Source organism: Sceloporus occidentalis, unplaced genomic scaffold, assembly GCF_023333645.1.
Source record: "Sceloporus occidentalis isolate IW3139 unplaced genomic scaffold, rSceOcc1.0.p SCAF_32, whole genome shotgun sequence".
Classification (NCBI taxonomy): domain Eukaryota; kingdom Metazoa; phylum Chordata; class Lepidosauria; order Squamata; family Phrynosomatidae; genus Sceloporus; species Sceloporus occidentalis.
This window is the reverse complement of record NW_028317012.1, coordinates 1,669,826-1,687,251: the sequence shown is the minus strand read 5'-3', so window position 1 is coordinate 1,687,251 and position 17,426 is coordinate 1,669,826. Positions and strand designations below refer to the sequence as shown.

General features: G+C 46.1%; 1 pseudogene; it reads left to right on the top strand.

Annotated features, from left to right (window-relative positions):
- The window catches only part of LOC149298462 (neural-cadherin-like), a 49,436-nt pseudogene extending 40,639 nt beyond the window's left edge, over positions 1–8,797 (top strand).
- The last annotated feature ends 8,629 nt before the right edge of the window (positions 8,798–17,426 follow it).

Genomic DNA, 17,426 nt, shown 5'->3' with positions numbered 1-17,426 from the left:
TGTATTATTCTTGGAATTCAAACTAATTATTGATGAAATTAAAATCTCACTTCTCTGTTATATTTTTAGATTGGAGTAAATTTCAAGATCTTTAAGTCTGCATATAGTGGATTGTATTAGGTATTTATGAAATGAAAGACCCCAATGGGTATAGAGTCCTCGGAGTACATTATAGTTACCAATATCTTAACCTCTACCCTTCCCACCGCCACTCTCGTTTGTTTGCGTCCTGCGTGTTTGTGTATGAATGTAGGGTATTATGAAGATTTATATATGCCTCATTACTGTTTAAGGATATTAATGTAGTTTATTTGAAGTGGACCTGAGTAGCTCATTTTATTCCTTAATTATAATGGGTTTGTATCAGTAAGAGTTGTAACTCTAGTTTACTAATGAATTGTTGTGTATATTCTTCATATACTGTGTATGGTTTTTTTAATATGTGTTTTTTATATTTGAAAAATCCAATAAATTATATATAAAAAAAAAAAAAAGAAATGCAGCATACATCCCAAGATCTATTCCTAAATAGTTGCCCACAACCCTCCCCACCCCAAGGTCCTGCCGAGATACCCATACCCCTCCCTACCCCAAGGTCTGATCCTGCTGAGATACCCATGCCACTCCATACCCCAAGGTCTGTTCCTGCTAAGTTGCCCACAAACCACCCCGATGTATCTTCACAAAGCAGTGCCCATAGCCCATAAAACCCCAATGCCTCATCCTGCTGAGGTGCCCATAGCCCTTCATACCTAACGTCTGATCCTGCTGAGATACCCATACCCTTCCATACCCCAAGGTCTGATCCTGCTGAGATACCCATACCCCTCCATACCCCAACGTCTGATCCTGCTGAGATACCCATACCCTTCCATACCCCATGGTCTGATCCTGCTGAGATACCCATACCCCTCCATACCCCAACGTCTGATCCTGCTGAGATAGCCATACCCCTCTTTACCCTAACATCTGATCCTGCTGAGATACCCATACCCCTCCACACCCCAACATCTGATCCTGCTAAAATACCCCAAAGTCTGATCCTGCTGCAGTGCCAGAGGGAGGGTCAATTGTTACGTTGGTAACTCTCAGCCCTGTTACCTCCTCACCTTTTAAATATTTAGGGTTGGGCACACCTGTCAACATGTAAAGAAACCCAGGGATTAACTCATGCAGTTCTGTTCGTATAAAATGACTTTAACCTGCCAGAAGCTAATGCAAATCATGTCACTTTTTGTGTATTTAAATTAAGTTATGCACAAAAAATGAAATGTATTCTTTTATGCAATGCTAATGAAAACTATTCTAGAAGCAGCTTCAGGCTTCACAAACGGCTTAATATCGTGAATTTATAATGGTGTTCAGAAGGATCTACATCCTAACGCTCCTCTGAAGAGCAGCACGGTTTGCAAATGAGAACAAATTAACCCCGATAAAATGCGTTATTGGGGCAATTGGGCCAGAAATAAAAAAATAAAAAAATGAGCCATTGACATGGGGCATCAGTTATACTCGTGTTATCCATTGAAACAAATTCCCGTCCACATTCATCTCATCTTCAAGAGCTTTGGAATAACACGGCTGTATAAATTGTTTCCGAGCCGCAGGGTCTGTCCGCGGATTGTATGCATATTAGTTTTCCGTGAAGAGATAGATACTTACTTTCTTCTTATTGAAGTTGAAGACGGCGGAGGAATGAGTTCCAACGGTACGGCAACTATTCATGTTCTAGATATCAACGATCACGCTCCGGTGTTCACCCAGGATACGTGGCATGCTACCGTCTGGGAGACAAGTGAAATCAACTCTAACGTCCTTCAGGTGGTGGCAGTAGATGAAGATGATGGAGAAAACGCTTTATTGTCATTTAGCATCGTTGGAGGAGACCCAGGCCACGCATTCACTATTGAAAGCAACCAAAAGGAGAAACACGCGATAATTAAACTTAATAAGAAGCTGGATTATGAGATCCCTGAGGAACGGAGATTTAACCTTACCATCGAGGTCCGGGACTGTGATTTTTCTTCAGTTTCCCACTGCCTGATCGAGTTACAGGACTGCAATGACCATCTGTTTTGCAAGTGCCCCCTTTCTTGGAAAATATAACCGTGGGCTCTACCGTTACGCATGTCACAGCTTCTGACGCCGACTCCGAATTAAATGGACAGTTTGCTTATGGCATTCACGCGGAGTCTGATGTCTTCGGTCAGTTGTATGTTGACCAAAGTGGGGCTGTCAAAGTGGTGAAAGCCCTAGACCGGGAGTTGACTTCCCAATACCACCTGGTCATTGTAGCCTCAGACCGGGGTATCCCATTTCAAACAGGAAGCGCAACTGTCATTCTAGACCTTCTGGATGTTAACGACAACGGGCCAGCATTGGCTGCTCCGTACAAACCTATTGTTTGGGAAAACGCAGTCTGGCCTCAGAGCGTCCATGTCAACGAGACATCGGATTTTTTGTATGCTGTGGATCTGGATACTGCAGAGAACGGAGCACCGTTTACTTTTACTTTGCCAAATGACCATCAGAATTATATCTTTACGTTCTCTGTCCCAGATGCATTATTTTACATGTTTTGGCTCAGAAATCTAATTTTCTTCTTGTCACCAAGTCTTTAATAACCCTTCCTATCCCCCACCCCCCCCCCGAACATCAGTTTGGTTATACGTACGTTCTCTTGATAAAGAGGCAGGAATAATGTTTGTTTTTAAATTGATTATAGAGACCCGCGGCGAATGGTGGCTGTAAGATAAAGGTCGTTCTAGACATGTCATTTTTTGCTAGAAGATTTATAAATATGAATTTTATATATGTACATAAAATGAATGAATCATTTAAGCATACGAGAGATCGAAACAAAGGAAAAAATAATTAATCTCCTTGCCAAGGACAGACGCTCATGCCCATTCTTATTTTTTATTTATTTTTTTACATTTTTTAAGTAGGCTAATGACATGTAAAATATAAGAGTTGATATTTATTAGATCGCTTTAAATCTGCACAATGAGTTTACATCCAAAAACCCCTCCTGGGAAACGCCGCCAAGTGAAAGTGAGCAGCAACAGCGAATGAATAATCTTTAGGCAACGTTAATGGCTGTCAGAGTTATTTTCATTCCGCGCTTAACTGAGCTAAACAGGAGGGACGTATTGGAAATTAGTCCTAGTTAATTCTCCGGCAGGGCATGCTGATCGTATATTGTACAGTTCCTGACAGCAGAATGTAGGACAAATGATTAAAAATACAGATGGGCACGAATGCAGACAAACTTATGAATGTCTTACCATTTTTTCTTGTTTAAAACAGCCGGGTGGTCATCAGCAGAGATTGGGAAGGTCGTTGTGCTGGATGAAGATGGGATATAAAACACTATTCCGCCGTCTCTCAAATACCCAGGTGAGTTCCATGGCTCGAATAACACACGCATTTCATGGTCATTAATGCACTTCACTATTGACACGCAATGGGTTATAGGTTGACCATGTCGGCCGGTGGCTGACCAGTTGCTTAAAGAGGTCTCAGAGAAGTTGATGGATATTTATTCATCAATCCAGAGGTAAATTGGAATACTCTGTCATGACAAGTGTTTGAGATGTCAGACTTTGATCATTCAGGTGGATCACTGCTAAGGTAGGACGATCTTTAGTGCCGGTCTATAAGGTGTATGAAGGAACTGGATGACACGTCTGGTGTATGAAGGATTGAGCAGACGTGTCTGGTGTATGAGGGAGATAGATGTGTCTGATAAATGACGGAGTGAGAGGACATGTTGTATAAGAGAGGAAGTAGACGTGTCAGGTGTATAAGAGAGGGAGAAGACGTGTCTGGTGTATGAGGGAGAGAAAAGATGTGTCTGGTGTATGAGGGAGAGAGAAGACGTGTCTGGTGTATGAGGGAGTGGGATGACGTGTTGTATAAGAGAGGGAAAAGGGATGTCTGGTATATGAGGGAGCGAGATTACGTGACTGATGTATGAGGGTGCGAGATTACGAGTCTATTGTATAAGGGAGGGAGAAGACATGTCTACTGTATGAGGGAGAGAGAAGATGGGTCTGGTGTATGAAGGACTGAGAAGCCGTGTCTGGTGCATGAAGGAGAGGGAAGGTGTGTCTGGTGTATGAGGGAGCGAGAAGACATGTCTGGTGTATGAAGGAGCGAGAAGAAGTGTATCTGGTGTATCAGGCAGAGAGAAGACATGTCTAGTGTATGAGGGAGAGAGAGGATGTGTATGACGGAGAGAGAAGATGTGTTTGGTGTATGAGGGAGAGAGAAGACGTGTCTGGTGTATGAGGGAGAGAGAAGACGTGTCTGGTGTATGAGGGAGAGAGGACGTGTCTGGTGTATGAGGGAGAGAGAAGACGTGTCTGGTGTATGAGGGAGTGAGAAGACATGTCTGATGTATGAGGGAGCAAGATAAAGTCTCTGGTGTATGAGGGAGCGAAAAGACATGTATGATATATATATATTTTTTTTTTTCCTCCCTCATACACAACACGTCTTCTCCCTCCCTCATAAACCAGACATGTCTTCTCGCTCCCTTATATACCAGACATGTCTTCTCTCTCCCTCATCCACCAGACACATCTGCTTGCTTCCTCATACGCCAGATATGTCTTCTCCCTTTCTTATACAACAGACACGTCTTCTCGCTCCCTCATACAACAGACACGTCTGCTCTCTCCCTCATATACGAAACATGAATTCTCCCTCTCTCATACACCAGACATGTCTTCTCTCTCCTTTATACACCAGACACGTCTTCTCTCTCCCTCATACACCAGACACGTCTTCTCTCTCCCTCATACACCAGACACGTCTTCTCTCTCCCTCATACACCAGACACGTCTTCTCTCTCCCTCATACACCAGACATGTCTTCTCTCTCTCTCATCCACCAGACACATCTGCTTGCTATTTCATACGCCAGCTATGTCTTCTCCCTTTCTCATACAACAGACATGTCATCTTGCTCCTCAAACACCAGACATGTCTTCTCGCTCCCTCATAAACCAGACACGTCTTCTCGCTCCCTCATAAACCAGACACGTCTTCTCGCTCCCTCGTAAACCAGACACATCTTCTCTTTCGCTCATACACCAGACACGTCTTATCTCTCCCTCATACACCAGACACGTCTTCTCTCTCCCTCATACACCAGACACGTCTTCTCTCTCCGTCATACACGAGACACGTCTTCTCTCTCCCTCATACACGAGACACGTCTTCCCTCTCCCTCATACACGAGACACGTCTTCCCTCTCCCTCATACAGCAGACACATATTCTCTCCTACTCAAACACCAGACACATCTTCTCTCCCCCTCATACACGTCTTCTCTCCCCCTCATACACCAGACACGTCTTCTCTCTACCTCATACAGCAGACTTGCCTTCTCCCTCTCTTATACAATAGGCACGTAATCTCGCACCCTCATACACCAGGCACGTAATGTCGCACCCTCATACACCAGACGTGTCTTCTCACGTCCTCATACACCAGACGTGTCTTCTCACTTCCTCATACACCAGACATGTCTTCTCTCTCTCAAATGCAACAGATACATCTGCTTGCTACCTCATACGCCAGCTATGTCTTCTCCCTTTCTTATACAACAGACATGTCATCTTGCTCCCTCATACACCAGACATGTCTTCTCGCTCCCTCATAAACCAGACACGTCTTCTCGCTCCCTCATAAACCAGACACGTCTTCTCTTTCGCTCATACACCAGATACTTCAGCTCACTCCCTCATACATCAGACATGTCTTCTTGCTCCATAAGACATGTCTGGTGTATGAGGGAGCAAGAAGACATGTCTGGTGTATGAGGGTGAGAGAAGACGTGTCTTTTGTATGATAAAGAGAGAAGATGTGTCTGGTGTATGAGAGAAGATGTGTCTGGTGTATGAGGGAACAAACAGACGTGTCTGGTGTATGAGGGAGAGAGACGACATGTCAGGTGTATGAGGGAGTGAGCAGACGTGTCTCTTGTATAAGAGAGGGAGAATACATGTCTGATATATGAGGGAGCAAGAAGACATGTCTGATATATGAGGGAGAGAGTTGAAGTGTCTGGTGTATGAGGGAGAGAGAAGACGTGTCTGGTGTATGAGGGAGAGAGAAGACGTGTCTGGTGTATGAGGGAGAGAGAAGACGTGTCTGGTGTATGAGGGAGAGAGAAGACGTGTCTGGTGCATGAGGGAGAAAGAAGACGTGTCTGGTGTATGAGGGAGAGAGACGAAGTGTCTGTTGTATGAGGAAGAGAGAAGATGTGTCTGGTGTATGAGAGAAGACGTTTCTGGTGTATGAGAGAGTCAGCAGACGTGTCTGGTGTATGAGGGAACAAACAGACATGTCTGGTGTATGAGGGAGAGAGACGACATGTCTGGTGTATGAGGGAGAGAGACGACATGTCTGGTGTATGAGGGAGTGAGCAGACGTGTCTGTTGTATAAGAGAGGGAGAATACATGTGTGATATATGAGGGAGAGAGCTGAAGTGTCTGGTGTATGCAGAGCCGGCCTTAAGTATTCTGGTGCCCTGTGCGGACTACTCTTCTGGCGCCACCCCCATCCCCTTCTCACTGCCCCTCCCCCCACTCTGCCCCTTCTCACTGCCCCCCCCCCATTCCCCTTCTCACTGCCCCCTTCCTCTGCCCCTTCTCCCTATCCTTACTTACCTCGTTGCCGGAGTCCTGCGGTGGAAGCGGGAGGCGTCCGTTTTCCCGATCTGCCGCGGTGCGTGCTTCACAGCTGAGCGCCGGAATATTAAGAGTGAGGGGCGCCGAGCGGTCGCTGAAAACGTCACGAGCAACCGCTCGGCGCCTCTGCCAGGACTTAAATTGAAACATCGGGTTTTTTTTGTTTGTTTTAACTTTATTTAACATCATCCATGTTAAATAAAGTTAAAAAAAAACAACAAAACAGAAAAACGATGCTTTAATTTAAGTCCCAGGCAGGCTCCCCTGTTGCCATGGCGCCCTGTGCGGCCGCACAGGTCGCACACCCCTAAGGCTGGCCCTGGGTGTATGAAGGAGAGAGAAGACGTGTCTGGTGTATGACGGAGAGAGAAGACGTGTCTGGTGTATGAGGGAGAGAGAAGACGTGTCTGGTGTATGAGGGAGAGAGAAGACGTGTCTGGTGTATGTGGGAGTTAGAAGACGTGTCTGAGGAAGATAATATTGCATTGACAGTTTTTTTTCTGTAGGTATTTTTGGTTGAACCAAAACAACGCGACAATCCTAATGACCGAGAGACCTCCGCAGGGAACGTACGACCTCAATATTACGGTTTCTGGCGGTGTGTGGCCAGATACCTTCTCTACTATCAAAATGTATGTACAAGAGATTGGAAGTGACGCCTTCCGCAGCTTGGTGTCTCTGAGACTCACAAGTAAGTAATAAGTTGTGCGGAGGGGTCTCAGGTAGATTCTTGTAGGACTCCGCTGGGACATTTGATGGGAAGACTGCCTGGTTTGACCATCATAGAGTTTGCACTAGATAAAGAAGTGATGTACAGGTCACCAGAGCTACATATATATGTAACCATTTCCCTGGACTCCTTTACATTGTACCATGAAGACATTAAAATGATGTAGTATCCCTGCATAGGGATAAAAGGAAATGGTGGGACAGGAACGCTCTTGGCATTAAGTGACCCCTGTCCTACTCAGTGCGTAACCCCAATTCCCTTCCCCGCTCCTATCTGGGTAAATATGTTACTATCTCTGCTTCTCAGTCACAACTTTTTAACCCGCATTTTAGGCATTACAGCAGAGGAATTCACAGAGAAGGATGAGTTTGGAGTCAGCAGACGTGACCCGCTCCAGGCCGTCCTGGCAGACGTGGCAGCTGCCCATCCCAGCCATATCCACATCTTCAGTGTGGTGAATGCAGAGGATAACGCGACCGACGTGACATTTTCACTATGCGGAGCTGCCTCCTGCCACAAACCCGAGATCTTACGGAGCTTATTGACAGCCCAGAGAGAGAAGGTATGGACAGAGTGTTTATGGCGTTATTACTGAGTGAGAATAACGTCGGCTGTCTCTTAAAATTAATGATATTACAAAATGCAGAATATTTATCAGTCTCGTGATATCTAGATGTATCCTGTTTGTCTTTCAGAGTTTTGTGGAAATAATTCCCTTGATTTTGAATGTCTGAGGGTACAGCCGGGGGTTTATTACTTTATAACTAAAGTAAAGATCTAAGAGCGATGCGTTTTAATCATCTTTATCTGCATTTGTTGTGGGATGGAGCTGGTCCTGGGGTGCCTAATGGCAACAGAACTGTGATGGTGTCTAGATAAGTTTTTGGTGCCGTCTTAACTGAGTTTTTTTGTATTCTTCTCAATGACAGATCCGATCAGTTCTGAAGGAAAGGAATTCCCAAGTATCCATTGAGTTCTGTTCGCAGGATGGCGGGTGCAGCGCATCTTTAGTCTCAATTCCCCAAGTCAGAAACATGTCCTGCGCAGAAACGATTTTTACCAGAACTGTTATTCTCTGCCCCAAAACCCTTGCCTGAATGGTGGGACTTGCATGTCGACTCTCACCGGTTACAGGTAGGCAGATTCTCTGGACCATTTCCTGTGTGACTTATCCCTTACATCACCAACTTCAGACAGTCTACCTCTGAAACTAAAATATTTCCATTTGTCTTTCTAGGTGCCGCTGTTTGACTTGGTTCCTTTGGCCACGCTGTCAGCAGGCTCAGAACATTTCACGGTAACGGCTATGCATGGATTCATCCTATCGGCCACTGCTCGGACATCCGTTTATCGCTGGAGTGTGTAAGCGACGGCACAGACGGATTATTACTACACAGCGGAGCGTCAAGAGACAGTAAGAACTTCATCGCAGTTGGTGAGTATCAGGAAAGGGCGTAGAGAGAAGGAGCAGTGGCATCAACAACTAGAGAGGAGAGGCAGAGCACATTCTCTCCCTTATAGTGTATAGTTATTATATATGGTTATTTAATAGTTATTATATACCATACCCACCCCCCCTATGCTTCCTTTTGAGCTTTCTTAGGAGGAAGAGAAGCTTGTATGTTTTTCTTGTGCTTTAATTGATTCAAACTGAGAAGAAATCTAGAACTAAACCACATTTATTGAATATCTACACGGTACATTAGAGAGTCAAATCACAAGTACAATGCAATGAGTAACAAATCACAAGTAACAAATCACAATTCAAAAAGTAACAAGTACAGTGCAATGAGTTACAAATTACAAGGCTAAGAGATACAAATACAATTATGAAGTCATGAGTAACATTAAGTAAAAGTAAGTCTATATTGACAATCACAGTTGAATTCCATTCTTAGTCTGCTCCAGCCGCACTGCTGTTAATGTGGTTTTGTTTCCATTCCCAAAGAGATTACGAGCGGTCGGCTCCTTCTCATCTTCAGACAAGACCTGACCACGCTGAGGCTTGGCTTTCCAGAGCAGGTGAACATTACAGATGGAGAATGGCATCAGATAGACCTGCACATAAAAGATAAAGTAAGTTAATTAACACATCGTGAGCCAGACATGTAATTAATGCAGCCACAGGAAAGCTTAAATATTCTCCTTTACTCACAGAAGTAGAATGAAGGTGAATCTTTAAGAGCAGACACAGAGCTGCATTATACTCAACTAACTGACCCTCAGCTAACTCTACATGGAACATATAACCAAGACAAGTCACACCAAATACACAACGACTCGAGTCACACGCCGTCAAATTTACTTAAGGAAAATGTCAACGTCGGGCAGTCAGGGAAGATGAATTACTGACTTCATTTACTTCGGTGCAGGGAGTCAGCCTGACTCTGGATCGCTGCCGCACGGCTTTGATAAATGACAGAGGGGATCGGAGGAAAGCTACTTACAGAGGATCGAACGAGTTGTGAAGTCCACGTAGCCATCATGCAGGACAGAAGGTATGAAGCACACGGACGGCTTGGGCGGGAGATCAGGGCTGACTTTACTGCAGTCACAGACGATAAACCGGGATTAATGCCTAGCGGCTGCTCCACTGGGTTTGCAGTCTGCGTGGATGAAGAGAAAGGAAGTGTTGAAGAATCATGACAATTTTTATGCATGTTTAATATTATCTGCAGTAGTAAAGCCCCACACCACGTGTTACTGTGATCCGTGTCTGATATGCATGCCATTCTCTGCAGGTTTTGGGAGCCGGATACCGTTCTGCAGCTAAGAGGCGTTGAGCAGTCATCTACTCGTTCCCACAATCTCCTTCCGCACAAACCCTTTAAAGGCTGTCTCCGCAACGTCGTTCTTAATAAGCAGGTAATGACTTTCTATCACACAGAGTATCGCTTACCTCTTACTGCAGACGGCCGCTCTGTAGTGGACGTGGGAGCTGCGGATGCATCTGGTAAACTGGATCAGCTTCGGTACTTTGGGGGTCACTGAGTAGAGGGACGCGGTATAACCAGGTGGGTTAGTATAGTCGTGGCCGGTATCATGTAGGACAGAGGTTGGTAATGATTCCTATAAGACACGAATAAATTAGAAAGTTTTGATTAGTAACGTGTATTATTACCAATATTCAGTAACATACAACTCGCAGATATGCAGCCGGACTGCACGAGGAGCCGGGTCCATAGACATTCTAAGGGTAACAAAGGGTAACTAAACCGTAAGAACGCAACCGGTAGCGGGGTCCGTATCAAAGCTTTCCGCCGAGTTATCTGAGCTACTTTGTGTTGACCTGCAGAATGATATCTAATAATTTTCTTTATGGGGTGTGTGTGTTTCCTTTAACACAGGTGTATGATCTAGCAGCCCCGCTGGAGGCCGTTAATAGCTCCCCAGGCTGTGCAAGGAAGGGTACAGCTTGCTCATCACCCGCACCCTGCGACTCTTTGCGTCAGTGACCCCCGGACCCCCAGCTGTGATTGCCCACCCGCTCACCAGGACTGCGGAAAAGGTACAGGCTTGGCTTTCACCGATGTGCTCACGGGTAATAACTCTACAAGAACATTAAAAGGAGAGACAAACCTGAATTAATGGTTCCACCACCTCGCTGATAGCACAATGTCTCCCAATATACAATGTGTTTTATATTAAGCCATTTAGAAGAAGTGCTACAAATAAAAAATGTAACATTGTATCCCACAAACACTTTACTCACGTGGTCTTCGTTGTAATGGAAGATGTTCTTCTGGTGTCCTCAAGGTCCTGGCTATGCCCAGATCCGTGATAAACTCCTTGGTTTATGGTCTTCCTCCTCTTGCAGCGAGACCACAACAGAATTCTGACGATCAGCGCTGCGAATGGAGACACAAGAATTATCCTCTTGAAGCATGCAAGGTACTGAATATTTTTTATATTTTAATGCTTTTTCTTGATCCATCATGAATAACAGGGTTGCTACCAATCTTAACTTGCCCTGATCCACCCTTGGTAGGACTTCCAGCACTGTATAAACCAATGCCCTTGGGTTAATGAATTACCGATCCCCTTAAAGGTGGTGCTGAGCCCCCCTCCCGGGTTACATTGGAGGTAATGAGGGAGACGGTGTGTTAAATTTACCTATGATCGTCAGGAGGCAAATCAAGATGATCTAAGGATTGCTGATCCAGAGTCCAGGGCTGAAGACGTGACATCCGCTCCCGACGTACCCCTATGCGCAGAGGTGGGTGAATTTGGCTGGCGAGCGTGGCACGTGTCGTGTTTGCAGGTGTGGCTGGCACATACCGTGTAGACGCAGTGAGCCTCTGTGCCGTTCTCTGTAAGCAGGTATCCGGGGGGGCACCTGTTGAGTTACAGGGAGAGAAGGGGTTAAATCTACCATAACAGCGGAAGATCAGATACATTTTAAGCCAGTAAAACGAAATCATGTAAAGTGTTTCAAAATGTTTTTCTCTTTCATACAGGACAACGATTCTCATTATCCCTCGACACATGGGAGTGGTGGTTTAACAATCGAGTGGCGTGAATGCGGTGTATGGAGTGCAGCTTAACTGGGAATGCTTAGAAAGCACAAGGTAGGACCCCAAAGCTCTGTCTTCTGAAGTCTTGTGACCCAGCACGCGTTGGGTGATACCTGCATTCGTGGCTCATCCATAGATCAACGCAGACAAAGCCGCGGCTGCAGGGGCTGCTGCTACAGACGTCTTAGACGCAGTCTTCGGTCACTCCTTCCCGGCTTATAACTGACACCGGCGAGGCCGTCGTGTTCTCCATGGCCAGGCGGTAGCCGTTCAGTCTCGCGTTCTTTATGCATCCTGATTACACAGAAGGAATTGGAGATCAGCGCATGATGGGACAGTGAGAATTCAGGATCGTATGGTGTATTCCAGGTAATGACGGGCAGGGAGAGTCTTTATACCCCATGGATTTACAGACGGCTTCTAATCTTACATTCACTAGAATTGCTTTCAATTTTATTGAAGCCCATTGTTGTGAAAGCGTAAACGCTTATCTTATTGGTAACTATTGTTTTCCTGAAAAGAAAGGAAGTGTTGAAGAGTCATGACATAGTTTTTATGCATGTTTAATATTATCTGCAGTAGTAAAGCCCCACACCACGTGTTACTGTGACCCATGTCTGATATGCATGCCATTCTCTGCAGGTTTTGGGAGCCGGATGCCGTTCTGCAGCTCGGAGGTGTTAAGCAGTCATCTCCTCGTTCCCACAATCTACTTCCGCACAAACCCTTTAAAGGCTGTCTCCGCAACGTCGTTCTTAATAAGCAGGTAATGACTTTCTATCACGCAGAGTATCGCTTACCTCTTACTGCAGACGGCTGCTCTGTAGTGGACGTGGGAGCTGCGGATGGACCAGTAAACTGGATCAGCTTCGGTACTTTGGGGGTCTCTGAGCAGAGGGACGCGGTATAACCAGGCAGGTTAGCAGGATAGTCACGGCTGGTATCACGTAGGACAGAGGTTGGTAATGATTCCTATAAGACACGAATAAATTAGAAAGTTCTTTGATTAGTAATGTGTATTATTACCAATATTCACTAACATACAACTCGCAGATATGCAGCCAAACTGTGTGAGGAGCCGGGGCAATAGACATTCTAAGGGTAACAAAGGGTAACTGAACCGTAAGAACGTAACGGGTAGGTCCGTATCAAAGCTTTCCACCGAGTTATCTGAGCTACTTTGTGCTGACCTGCAGAATGATATCTAATAATTTTCTTGATGCAGTGTGTGTTTCCTTTAACACAGGTGTATGATCTAGCAGCCCCACTGGAGGCAGTTAATAGCTCCCCAGGCTGTGCGAGGAAGGGTACAGCTTGCTCATCACCCGCACCCTGCGACTCTCCTTGCGTCAGTGACCCCTGGACCCCCAGCTGTGATTGCCCACCCGCTCACCAGGACTGCGGAAAAGGTACAGGCTTGGCTTACACCGATGCGCTCACGGGTAATAACTCTACAAGAACAATAAAAAGACAAACCTGAATTAATGGTTCCACCACCTTGCTGATATCAGAATGTCTCCCACTATAAAGTGTGTTTTATATTAAGCCATTTAGAAGTGCTATTTTTCATACCAATAGTTATGTTATATTAAAGAGACTCACCTGAACCAGGACATTTGTGAATGCCCAGAGTATAGTGTAGATTATTGGAAAATGGGGAGTCGCGGTGCAATCATCAAGGAATCCATTTGAATGTTTGTGGCCAAAGCTCCGCCAGAGAGGACTCTTCATACATCACATCTGAACGCTCTGCCACCGCCTGGTGCTCTGCTGGGCGATCATTTCAGTATCATAGTGAATAGCGTAATCCGCATTATATACTCATCCTTTTGCAGATGTCCACGAACACTTCTTCCATCCTGGAGGCCACATCCGGTACCTGCTCCCTCATGCTCTCCATCTGCAGCGGACACATTTTCAGGCAACGTTAAGAACACGCAACGCCGACAGCGTCATCCTGCGTTTGTCTTCTAAGGACCGGAGCGAATCCATCCACCTGCAGGTAACAAACACAGCATGAAGTCCATACCGTGACACGCGCCATGCAGCACGTTGGGTAGAGTCGCGTCCACATCTGAAGCTCCCGATTCAGAGCAGCTGGTAGATGGGACAGCTTTAGGGTCATTGTATTTCAGCGTTCGCTACGAGAGCCCAGAGTGCTCCACTGTTAGGTGGTCCGGGTCCGCAGCAATGGCGAGCAGCCTGTAGATCATAGCGGAGCTTCAGCACCCAATGGTTCAGCATGACCCGGGGATCTAACGGCACCGTTTGTTTTGTCGAGGTGAGGCATGGGCTTCTAACAGTCTCCTACAATCTCGGAGAGTGGAACAAAGCTGGCTTGGAAAGGATGCAGAACGAGTTCACGCTTCGCTTTAATGGAGGAGGGGAGCACAGAGACGACAGCAGCTCACAGGACCTACAAAGAAATTAAAGTCGTTCCGAGATGCGCGACTCTGGGAAGCATCAACCAATCGGGTTATCCAGGTAAAAAAACAATAGTTAGATAGTAAGCGTTTACGCAACAATGGGCTTCAATAAAACTAAAAGCATTTCTAGTGAATGTAAGATTAGAAGCCGTCTGTATATCTATGGGGTATAAAGACTCTCCCTGCCCGTCATTACCTGGAATCCACCATACGATGCTGAATTCTCACTGTCCCATCATGCGCTGATCTCCAATTCCTTCGGTGTAATCGGGAAGCATAAAGAAGGCGAGACTGAACGGCTACCGCCTGCCCATGGAGTACACAACGGCCTCGCCGGTGTCCGTTATAAGCCGGGAAGGAGTGACTGAAGGCTGCGTCTCCCACGTCTGTAGCAGCAGCCCCTGCAGCCGCGGCTTTGTCTGCATTGATCTATGGATGAACCACGAATGCAGGTATCACCCAACGCGTGCTGGGGTCACAAGATTTAAGAGATTAGAGCTTTGGGGTCTGACCTTGTGCTTTCTAAGCATTCCCAGTTAAGCTGCACTCCATACGCCGCATTCACTCCTCTCGATTGTTAAACCACCACTCCCATGTGTCGAGGGATAATGAGAATAGTTGTCCTGTATGAAAGAGGAAGAAACATTTTGAAACACTTTTCATGATTTCGTTTTACTGGCTTAAAATGTATCTGATCTTCCGCTGTTATGGTACATTTAACCCCTTCTCTCCCTGTAACTCCACAAGTGCCGCCCAGGATACCTGCTTACAGAGAACAGCACAGAAGCTCACTGCGTCTACACGGTATGTGCCAGCCACCCCTGCAAACACGGCACGTGCCACGCTCGCCAGCCAAATTCACCTGCCTCTGTGCAGAGGGGTACGTCGGGAGCGGATGTCACGTCTTCAGCCCCGGACTCTGGTTCAGCACTCTTATGGCATCTTGATTTGCCTCCTGACGATCATAGGTAAATTTAACACACCGTCTCCCTCATTACCTCCCATGTAACCCGGGAGGGGGGCTCAGCACCACCTTTATGGGGATCGGTAATTCATTAACCCAAGGGCATTGGTTTATACAGCGCTGGAAGTCCTACCAAGGGTGGATCAGGGCAAGTTAAGATTGGTAGCAACCCTGTTATTCATGATGGATCAAGAAAAAGCATTAAAATATAAAAAATATTCAGTACCTTGCATGCTTCAAGAGGATAATTCTTGTGTCTCCATTCGCAGTGCTGATCGTCTGAATTCTGTTGTGGTCTCGCTGCAAGAGGAGGAAGACCATAAACCAAGGAGTTTATCACGGATCTGGGGACCTTGAGGACACCAGAAAAAAAAACATCTTCCATTACAACGAAGAATGCGGCGGCACGAAGACCACGTGAGTGAAGAGTTTGTGGGATACAATGTTACATTTTTTATATGTAGTTTGTAGCAAGTTTAAGACTTTGGTCCGCTTACCAACTAATACAAACCATGGACAATTACAGGCCAATAACGGGTGGGAGCTGCTGCTGATCCTGGAATTCTGATACAATCCGTACTCCATACGCCTTAAGCCGCTTCATACACAGCTGAACAGTTAAAGGGATAATTGCCTTGTGTAACAAGATGGAATGTTTTAATTACCCAAATCACACTCAAAATACATTTATGGGGGGGGTAGGCAAGCACAGATTTGGTGCAGGACGGGTTAAATTGGATGAATGCTCGTTTGGTTCGTTCGTCTGTCTCAGCGAGTTCCCAATCAGTTTTAATTCGAGTGAATGTTCTCTGCAGGACGCATTCAATGCGACAGAGCTCCAGCTGTGTGATTGGAGCAGCGCCGCGCACGCTTTCTGCAGGAAGACCGGAGGGCTTCATGGAAACTGTCCCTTAAGCTGCGATTCCGAGACGTCTGTCAGCTGCGTCGGAGCGGAGCTGTTCTTTTACCTGCGGAGATTTCGGCCGATACTTCTCCGACGCGTTCCAAGAAGCTGCCTACATCCAGCAAGCGCTTTCATGCGACAGCTTAAAGGTCTATCCCGTGGAAGGAGACGGCTCCCCGGCGGGCAGCCTCAGCACGCTGGCGTCGTCCGTAGCCGAGGGGGACGTGGAGTACGAGGAGGAGATGAGACGGTGGGGGCCAAAGTTTGTGACTCTCTCTAAACTCTACTCTTACACGGACGCCGATGATCTGCAGTGAAAGAGCGATGATTTGGAAAGACATCCTATGCTTTTGGCAGAGACTTGCGGTGATAACATTGAGGATTGTGCACCCAAAGCAACAATGGTTTGATCTGGAGAAGCTGCAGAAATAAAGGAGAGAAAGCAGACCAAAGAGCTTACAGTCTAACCAGTGGTATCCCCTCGCTCACCTTGGGACGGAGTCCACCGTGTCTGAAGATGTCCAGAACAGCAGCAAACAGATCTGCAAACCTAGAGCCGGGACAAGAAGCTTGCATTAGTTCTCTAGTTACCCTTTATACCCCCGCGTGACTCCAATTAACGTCTGATCACCGCACCCCTATCAAAGCTTTAACGACTCCATTTAACGAGCTCCACCCGGGACTGGGATTCCATTTCCTTACGAGGGCCCAATAAGGATAGAGGATTTATTTCATTTTAACATTACGGGGCTCACTCGGCCCACCCACGTGACCCCCCCTGTTCATGCCTTACCGCCGGCATGCATTCACCTGTGCCAAAGCCCCAGCTCCCTCTTCTGTTTTCACCCTTTAAAGATTGAAATAAACTCAGTAAAACAATTATTTGGCTCTTTGTCCTCAATTTGTAGTAAAACATTGTTAGGGGCCGGCGATTAAAACAAAACCATGGAAACAATTGGAGACCAACCCAAAACTTCATGAGGCCATTTTTGCTGCATATGGTAAGTTCCAGCCCCAATATTTGTTTTATATAGCGCCATCATATTAAGTAGCGCTGTACAATGGCTAGACAGGGTATAAGCCGTATGTAACATAAGATAACTTAAAACACAGGTGAGGAGGGCCCGCTTGTGTTAATAGGGGGCAAACCCTGCATTTTCAAAGTATATTTGACAAACACATTTCAA